The sequence below is a fragment of the Heteronotia binoei genome, chromosome 3 (genome assembly GCF_032191835.1).
Source record: "Heteronotia binoei isolate CCM8104 ecotype False Entrance Well chromosome 3, APGP_CSIRO_Hbin_v1, whole genome shotgun sequence".
In the NCBI taxonomy this organism is placed as follows: domain Eukaryota; kingdom Metazoa; phylum Chordata; class Lepidosauria; order Squamata; family Gekkonidae; genus Heteronotia; species Heteronotia binoei.
The window spans coordinates 74,672,918-74,681,400 of NC_083225.1; the positions used below are offsets into that span (position 1 = coordinate 74,672,918).

An 8,483-nucleotide genomic window follows, 5' to 3' on the forward strand; every position below is an offset into this window, starting at 1 on the left:
CCTTTCAACCTCACTCCCACTATCAATTTATAATGTGGGAATCAGAAAAATAGCATATCAGGCTTCAGTTGTATAAAAGAAAACACTTTAAATATGCACATTCTGACTTTCCAAATCAATTGATGGCAAAGCAGGAAGGTTGATTTACAATCACATTTGAATCTGCCCGCACTTTACAATGCATGTGTGATTTCTGTATAAAACACGTACATGCAGAATCTATGACTAATGTCTCTTGAGAAAGCTTTCTATTATGCTTTCAGTGTTTAAAAACTTTTAATCACACAATATGTTTTATGAACCTCTGAGAAAATATTCAGCTCAGCTAGCTCTATGAAGATGTCTGGTTTGTATTATTCTTGAAAATGAACAGGTTGCTGATGATCTGCATACAAATTTACGAAGATCTGAAATGGCAACTGGCTACTAGATGAGGCCTTGTATTTTAATTTAATTTAATTTCATTCACTTACTTCATTTATATCCCACTTTTCCCCCAATGGGGGACCCAAAGTGGCTTTTAACATTCTCCCCTTCTCCGCTTGATCCTCACAATCATCCTATGGTTCTACTGAGAGTGTATAGCTAGCCCCAGGTTACCCATCAAGCTTCCATGGTGAGAGGGGGTTTAAAACTTGAGTTACCCAGATCCTAGTCTGACATTCTATCCACTACACCCACAGGGGCCTTTGCTTGGTTGTGGTGAGGAGAATCAACACCTGCCAAGGTGGCCATGGAGGCAGAAGGAGTGGTAGCAGTTGTGGTGGAAGCAACATACTCCAATCAGTTCCAGCAGCTGTTACAGAAGCCTGACAGGTCTCTAGTGGTGGTTCACTTTTGGGCCCCATGGGCTCCTCAGTGTGTTCAAATGAACAGTGTCATGGCTGAACTGGCAAAAGAACAAGCTTGGGTTACATTTGTGAAACTGAACGCTGAAGCAGTTCCTGAAGTCTCTGAGCAACTTCTGTTCTGACATTCTTGTTTTTTAAGAATTCCCAAAAGATTGATCAATCGGATGGTGGCCATGCACCTGAATTGACCAAGAAGGTTCAGTGCCATGTCACTAGCTCATCTATTCCAGATGGTTCTAACAATGGAGCTAAAGAGGGTCTTAATGTGCAACTCAAGAAGCTGATGAATGCTGCCCCTTGCATGTTATTTATGAAGGGAACATCTCAGGAGTCTTGTGCGGTTTCATCAGACAAGTAGTAAAGATTCTTAACAAGCATAACATTGTGTTTAGCAGCTTCAATATCTTTTCTGATGAAGTTAGCAGTCAAAGACTGAAAATCTATTCCAGTTTGGCTACTTCTTCATAGTTGTATGTGGCTAAAGAACTTATAGGTGGACTAGATATTGTCAAGGAGCTGGAGAGTTCTGGAGAACTGGATGCCATTTGTCCCAAGCCACACAAATTGGAGGACAGACTCAAAGAGCTGATAAATCAAGCTTCAGTGATGCTGTTGATGAAAGGAAATAACCATGTGGCAAACTGTGGCTTCAGCAAGCAAACTATAGAAATCCTAAACAATACTGGTACTGATTATGACATGTTTCATAGATTGAAGAATGAAGAGGTATGGCAAGGTTTTTAAAAGTATTCAGACTGGCCAACTTACCTGTAGTTGTATGTGAAAAGTAAACTTGTTGGAGGTCTTGATATTGTGAAATAATTGAATGAAAATGGAGAATTATCATCTGTTTTGAAAGGAGAAAATTAATGCAAATGGACACAGTAATAAATAAAATTCAAATACAAAAACATACAAAAAATTGTCCTGGAACAGTTCAGGACTGAACTCTGACAGAAGGAATAGAACAGTTTCTAATTGTTTGTTATACTTCACAAGGCATGAAGTACATACACTAGAGGTATATGTAAATATAGATTGTTGTCCCAATTATAAAGTTGTGACCATCTTTAAATTGAATTAAAGTTGGAATATTAAAAAAATGTCCACCTTCTTTCCTAGATATCCAGTTATTTTAAAAATAACGATAGTAAAAGCCCTCCAGTAATGCATGGGAGAAATGGCAGTTGTGGCCAGCCAAGGAAATGAAAGTGCAGGGAAAACTGTCATGTGACTGCTCCACTGGCACTGTGAAGTATTCACAGTAGCAATGAATGCCACACAGAGAATTGTCAGTGAGGGGAAGCAGTCTTTCATTTCTTTTTGCACTATGGTTTTACAAAATTATTTTGTCTAATTATTTTGACATTCCCTTCTTTTAAAAATATTTATCATTTTTCTTAAAACATCGGCCCATTTTTTTATTCACTCTTAATCTTTGATGCCCTCAGTTTCATTTTTCCCAGAAAGATCCACTGTATCTTTCTGTGGCACCTATGGCTGTTAGGCATTCCACTTCAGGATTTTCCCCAGCTACTTAATTAGTTGTCATGAAGACAGACAGCCAAAAGCTGCACCATGGGGGATGGAGGAGAATCACAGAATTGTTCAGGTTTTTACTTACCTAACTTATACACATGAATGAAACTAATCAGATGAATTAGCTGTAGGAAAGATTTTGGCAGAATCCTGCCAGTCTGTGTAATAAAGATTAAGGCAGAGATACAATGGCAACAGCAAGTCAATCCCTATGAATGGTGCCTACATGTTAGAAGACAAAGAAACAGCACATTCACAGAGTTGCATGAATACTCTCGGAGAGGTGCTTAAAAAGAAACCTATAGGGATCTCTAATTTGGAGTTCATCAGCTACAAAGAATACCTAAAATGTGATTTGCTGTAAAAAAAAAAAAACCTGGAATTGCTCTATCATATATAAATTCATTTGGGCTTCATGGGCCACAGAGTCAAATTTAGATGTAATGCTGGAAGATCTGGAGACCAAGCCCTATGTGAAAAAGCTGAGGAACTTGGAAATGTTCAGTCTGGAAAAGAGGGGGGCATAATTGCTCTCTTTAAATATTTGAAAGGCTGTCACTTAGAGGAGGGCAGGGAACTGTTTCTGTTGGCAGCATAGGTTAGGATTCTTAATATTGGGTTTAAACTGAACCTTATTATGACTTTTGTGGACTCTAGGCACTTTTGCCTTCATGGGCCCCTTCCTCCAAACAAATTGAAAAGTAGATTTTACAAATCTGTTGGTATAAAGAGAAATATCATTCACCTGTATATTATTAGGATTGTGGGGGTCTTTGACCCTATTAATTCATTTTTGTCTTCTGATTTTAAAATAAATTAAAACATTTTAGTGGACCCCTAAAAGTATCATGGGCTCTAGGCACAGTGCCTAATGGATAAGTTGGCCCTTAGTTTAAATTACAGGTGGAAGGCTACTGGCTGGATATTAAGGGGGAGGATTACAGTAAAAGTAGTTCAGCAGTGGAATCAGTTTCCTAGGGAGGTGGTGAGCTTCCCCTCACTGGCAGTCTTCAGGCAACAGCTGGACAAACATTATTCAAGGATGCTTTAGGATGATCCTGCATTGAGCAGGGGGCTGGACTAGATTGCCCCTATGGACAATTCCAACTCTGTGGTTCTATGATTCTAAGGTAAGTGATAGGATATTCCCTTAAAAATGGTATAGCAGCTACAGGTGAAAACTCTAGTACAGATCAGGGCCACAGCACAGGGGAGGAATGGGTTTCCTTTCCCATTGTATGTTGTTTTACTGATTGATACCCTATCCCATAACCTTGAAAAAAGTGGAAAAAATAATCAAGAGGGAATGGTCAGTTTCAGCAACACTGCATATCTAGCCTAAAAGAGACTGTGAAGGCATGTTCACATAGATCCCAATACCTTCCCTGGTTTGGCCCATGGTAGAGCCAATGTTTTGTAATTCACTGTTTTGAAAGATTCTGTCCTCTCCAGATTCATCACTGCTTCTCAGAAACATACAGAAGAATAATGAAGCAAGTGGCATTAACTGAACAATAAATCTTGAGAACAAAAGTAAAGGGAGAATGTGAGGCTGTAATTTTGATTTTTCATAGGGCCAACAAAAATGAGAATCAAATCATTTGTACTGTTCAGTCTGATATGTGTGGAAGCCTTGGCAAACAATAGTCTCATGATGGATGAAAACACAAACAAAAATCAATGGCTTAGCTTTTCAAAGAACACATTTTTCCCTAGCAATAAAAAGACATGAAATTGGCCACTAGCCTGATTTTCATTAGGAAATGCATTCAGCTAATAGAAGCTCTGTATACGAGAGACAATTAGTAGGGTAAAGATGTGGAAAAGCCCAACCATTTTTCAGCCTCCCCTATTGGATGCTCATTCATATTCAATTCTCATTTGAAAAAGTTCACTTTATAATAAAAAGGTGTCTTCAACATTAGACAGATTTCTCTAGAGTATTCATGTCTGAAACTGAATTTCCTTGGGACCTATTGGTACAGAATGTTGTGCCAGAATGTTGAATGGAATGGATCACAGGGAACATACCACCAGGACTCTTTTTGAGCAGGAATGCAGTACTGGCTGCAGTTCTGGCTGCAGGAATGCAGTTCAGGGCTCCGACTCAAAAAAAGGTCTCTGGCAGAGGGAAGGCACTAGGTAGCCATGCGCTCCAAGACTGTGCACTCTGTCTTCTGCTACCTCCAGCCTCCAATGGGCTTGCAAAGAAAGCAAGAGATGTGGAGCGGCCCATGAGTGCCTCCCCCAGGAGAAGCAGGGCCTGCCACTGTCTGCTCAGCTGCATATGGCTATCTCTCTACCCATGTTGAGGGGGGGAAACAAGGTCTCTCATTGGGCTGTGTGAGAACACACATCCATGAACTGCAGCTGATGGCACTGTACTGTTCTGTGTCAATATGCAGAAAGTAACCTACTGAATGGGTGGCATAACTTCTGGTGATGCCAGGGGGTGTGGCCTAATATGCAAATGAGTTCCTGCTGGGCTTTTCCCACAAAAAGTCCTGCATATCACTTTAGTCTTGTTCCATCTATGCTGACTTTCAGATGTTTGGGGTTCAACTCAAGGATCTGGTACGGACCCTTAAAGCTCAGTACAGCTTGCAGCCAGCACACCTCAAAGGACCCCCCATATGAATTTACTTGTCCACTCTAGTCATCTTCCAGTTCCCCCCATCATCTGCAGCAGCACAAAAAAGGGCTTTCTTGGTCATGACACCAGTACTTTGGAACTCCTTCCCCAGGTAGATTCAGTTTCCTTCCACCAACAAGTGAAGACTTTTTTTATTTTGTTTGTGTACCCCAAAAAACTTGTTGGCCCTCCTCCCTGGTTGTTGTTGTTCTTCGTGTTTTGTTTATGTTTTTATTGCATTGTTTATTTTATACATGCTTTGTTCTACATGCTGCTTTAGTGTTGAAATGTTTTAATGTTTTTATTTCCATTGACTTGGGGACCCTACTTTGGTGGAAATGTGGCATGGAAACAAAGAGGCTGGGTAGCAGAACAGGTCCCACAGAGACTGCAGTTCTATCACAGGAATATGAATTTTGCCCAGATAACGTCAGTAGACTTCAATTAAGTAATCATTCTGCTAGCTATGTTCCAATCTTTCTTTTCCCACTACCACCACCAAAGCCACATGAAGGTGAAGAATAAACTAGAGAGATTGCTTACCCTCACTTTTAAGAAAGGGCCTTGCTTTATTCTTACTCACTAGCCCCATCTTCCCACCATTAGGTAAGGTTAGTCCTCTTGATAACAGAAATAACGATGATTCTGGTGGTGATGGTCACACTATAGAGTGCAAACATTTTAGTCCTTTTGCTAACCAAAAAACTCTCCTCAGGAGCTTTTATTTATTTAAAGTTCACAAGCAATTCCATAGCTACCTACTACAATTTATCCTACAACTGGAAGCAAATCTTGTAATGCAGATTCTGGCAGAATTTTCTCCACCTTCTATTTGTACCATGAAAAAAGTCTGCATGCACAGGAAAGCTCAAAGAGTGAACAAAACTTTGTTGGTCATAAACTGGACTCATACTTTGTTCTTTTTATCCTTGTAAGTGAAGACAAAGCTAGGTTTTGATGTGGGGCAGAATAATTAGTAAAAAACCAATTGCAAAAATTTACCTGCAATTAAAGCCATTGATTATATGAATATAATTTAGCAAGAATTCTAAAAAATACTTGTCTAAATCACATGATGTCCTTAAGAGATAGTCAGGATAATCTTAAAGGTACCTCATTTCAGTTTCCATCTTTTTTGCTCTGGCTTCTTTACGTTACTCTTCTGTACAACCAACAAGAAGAAAAGTTAGAAAAAACCACTGCTGCCATCATAGAGCAATTCATCTGACTCCATGGGAAAAGATTAAAAAAAAAGTTGGGTGTCATCTCCATATCAGTGACCATCAGTTTCATGTAGATGTTGAAAAGCATGGGTGATTTAAAAAAAAAAAAATCTTTGTGAAATCCCACAGAACAATTTCCATGGGTTAGAACAATTATCCGCCCATATCATCTTCTTGAACCAAACAGCTAAGAATGGAACAACTGGAGCACAGTGCCCATGATCCGCACTGTTACCTGTCAGGGCAGAACTGACAGTTCGGACTGCTTCTGTGAGATCCTAGATAATTAATGTACTCACATAATTTCCCAGAGAAAGTTATCCACTGTTTTCAGTTACAAATCCAGACCTGAAGCTAGACTGAAATGGGTCTAGAAAAGCAGTTAAAGGGCTTGGAGATACTGAGCTACCACCCATTTGAATATATTGCCTAAAAATGGGGTGTAATGGATGAGAGTTGGGGGGCAAGAGATGCCATGACAGTTATAGTGATAGAAAGGGACCCTGTCTGGGAAGAGGGGAGGCAAGTGCTTTTCATGGGATAGAGAGCATCCTTTCCCAACTGAGAGGGAAACATGCTAGTTCTTTGATGTTGTGACAGACAGTAGGCATATGCATGACTAGAGGCTATGAATATGGATGACATCTAATGGAACTGCAAGTGAGTGACAGCTAATGGAACTCACTCTGATTGGTGAACTGCTTCTAACTGTCAAAAGAGGTGACAGACAGTTGGAGAAAGCAGTTACAGCGCAAGAGGAGTTGAAGAGTGATTTGGAAAGAGAGTGGTCATTTTTGTGATGTTCCCTAGTGTGTGACAAGAGACACAAAGCAGAGTCTGATTCAGAGCCCATGTGGGGTGGTTTTGAATATTGGAGACTCTGGAGGAAGACTGTTCCCAGGAGTGAAGAACAGTCTCTGTCTTTGTAAAACAAAGAATCACATCTTGAGAAAGAAAACAGTCTCCTGTATTAAGCTTAGTGTCCAAAGGGGGGAAAGACTGGAAGTCTTGAAGATGAGGTTTTGGCAAAGGGTTTTGAGGTGGCATTGAAAGACCCTCAAAAGTGCCAAAGGTGTAAGTTATTTATCTTAAAAGGAAGATAGTAACGACCTTGCCAGGGAAAGAGGTCCAGTGGAGAGACCGTAGTCTTGATAAATGTTCCAGATTTCTGGTTAATTTTCCCCACTTTAAAATCACATGATATTGAGTGTACCCTGCTAGACGTGCCCCACAAGTGACAGAGATTATTACAGTGGTATTTGTTAAAGGATGATAATTGTTGCTTTAGTTAGTGGAAGTCAACATTACTACTTCTTTAAAGAGGCAATTATAGCTTTCAGGCCTAACTGAGCAAGCCTTCCAGCTAGTTTTAATTAGCCAAAGGCAGGCAAGGATCAAGCACTGGGCCAGTCAGCTGACATCTCCCAAACAATGAATCTACATCCCCCAATCCACAATAGCTGAAAGTCATCCAAGAAACTGCTTGAACCAAGTTCTGATAACATTCTGAGAAACTGCAAGTCATGTGAGAAATTTTATCTGTGAAATGCCTCCACAAAATGCCATAATAATACTTTTTATTTGTATCCCGTCCTCCCCACCAGGGCAGGCTCAGGGCGGCTCACAGCATACAAATATAAAATACAATAAAATCATACATAGTAATTACCATTACAATTATAAAATCATCATTAAATCATTAACAACTTACATTAGAATTAACATTGTGGTGCTATAACTTAGGTCTTTAATAAAATTCAGTGGCTAAAACATGTCCAGTGAGACTTTCTTGACTCGGTATTAGGTGAAGGCTATTTTGAAGAGGTAGGTCTTACAGCCCTGTAGAATTGGTCTAAACATCGCAGGACCCGTACCTCCTCCGGGAGTTGATTCCACAGCAGTGGGGCTGCAATGGAAAAGGCCCGATCCCAGGTGGTCTTCAATCTGGCCTCCCTTGGCCCAGGGATATTCGGCTGGTTCTTTCCAGCTGACCTCAGTGCTCTCTGGGGTTCATATGGGGAGAGACGGTCCCTCAAGTAGGCAGGTCTTCGGCCATATAGGGCTTTAAAGGTGATAACCAGCACTTTGTAATGGACTCGGTACACCACTGGCAGCCAGTGCAGTCCGCGTAGACCCAGCTGTATGTGCTCCCATCTTGGGAGCCCCAACAGCAGCCTAGTCGCCGCGTTCTGCATCAGCTGCAGCCGCCGAGTTTGGCACAAGGGCAGCCCCATGTAG

The 8,483-nt window shown here is 40.7% G+C and overlaps 1 pseudogene; it reads left to right on the top strand.

The window, feature by feature from the left end:
* Positions 1-712: 712 nt before the first annotated feature.
* Positions 713-1,840, top strand: LOC132568939 (glutaredoxin-3-like; annotated as a pseudogene).
* Positions 1,841-8,483: the final 6,643 nt, after the last annotated feature.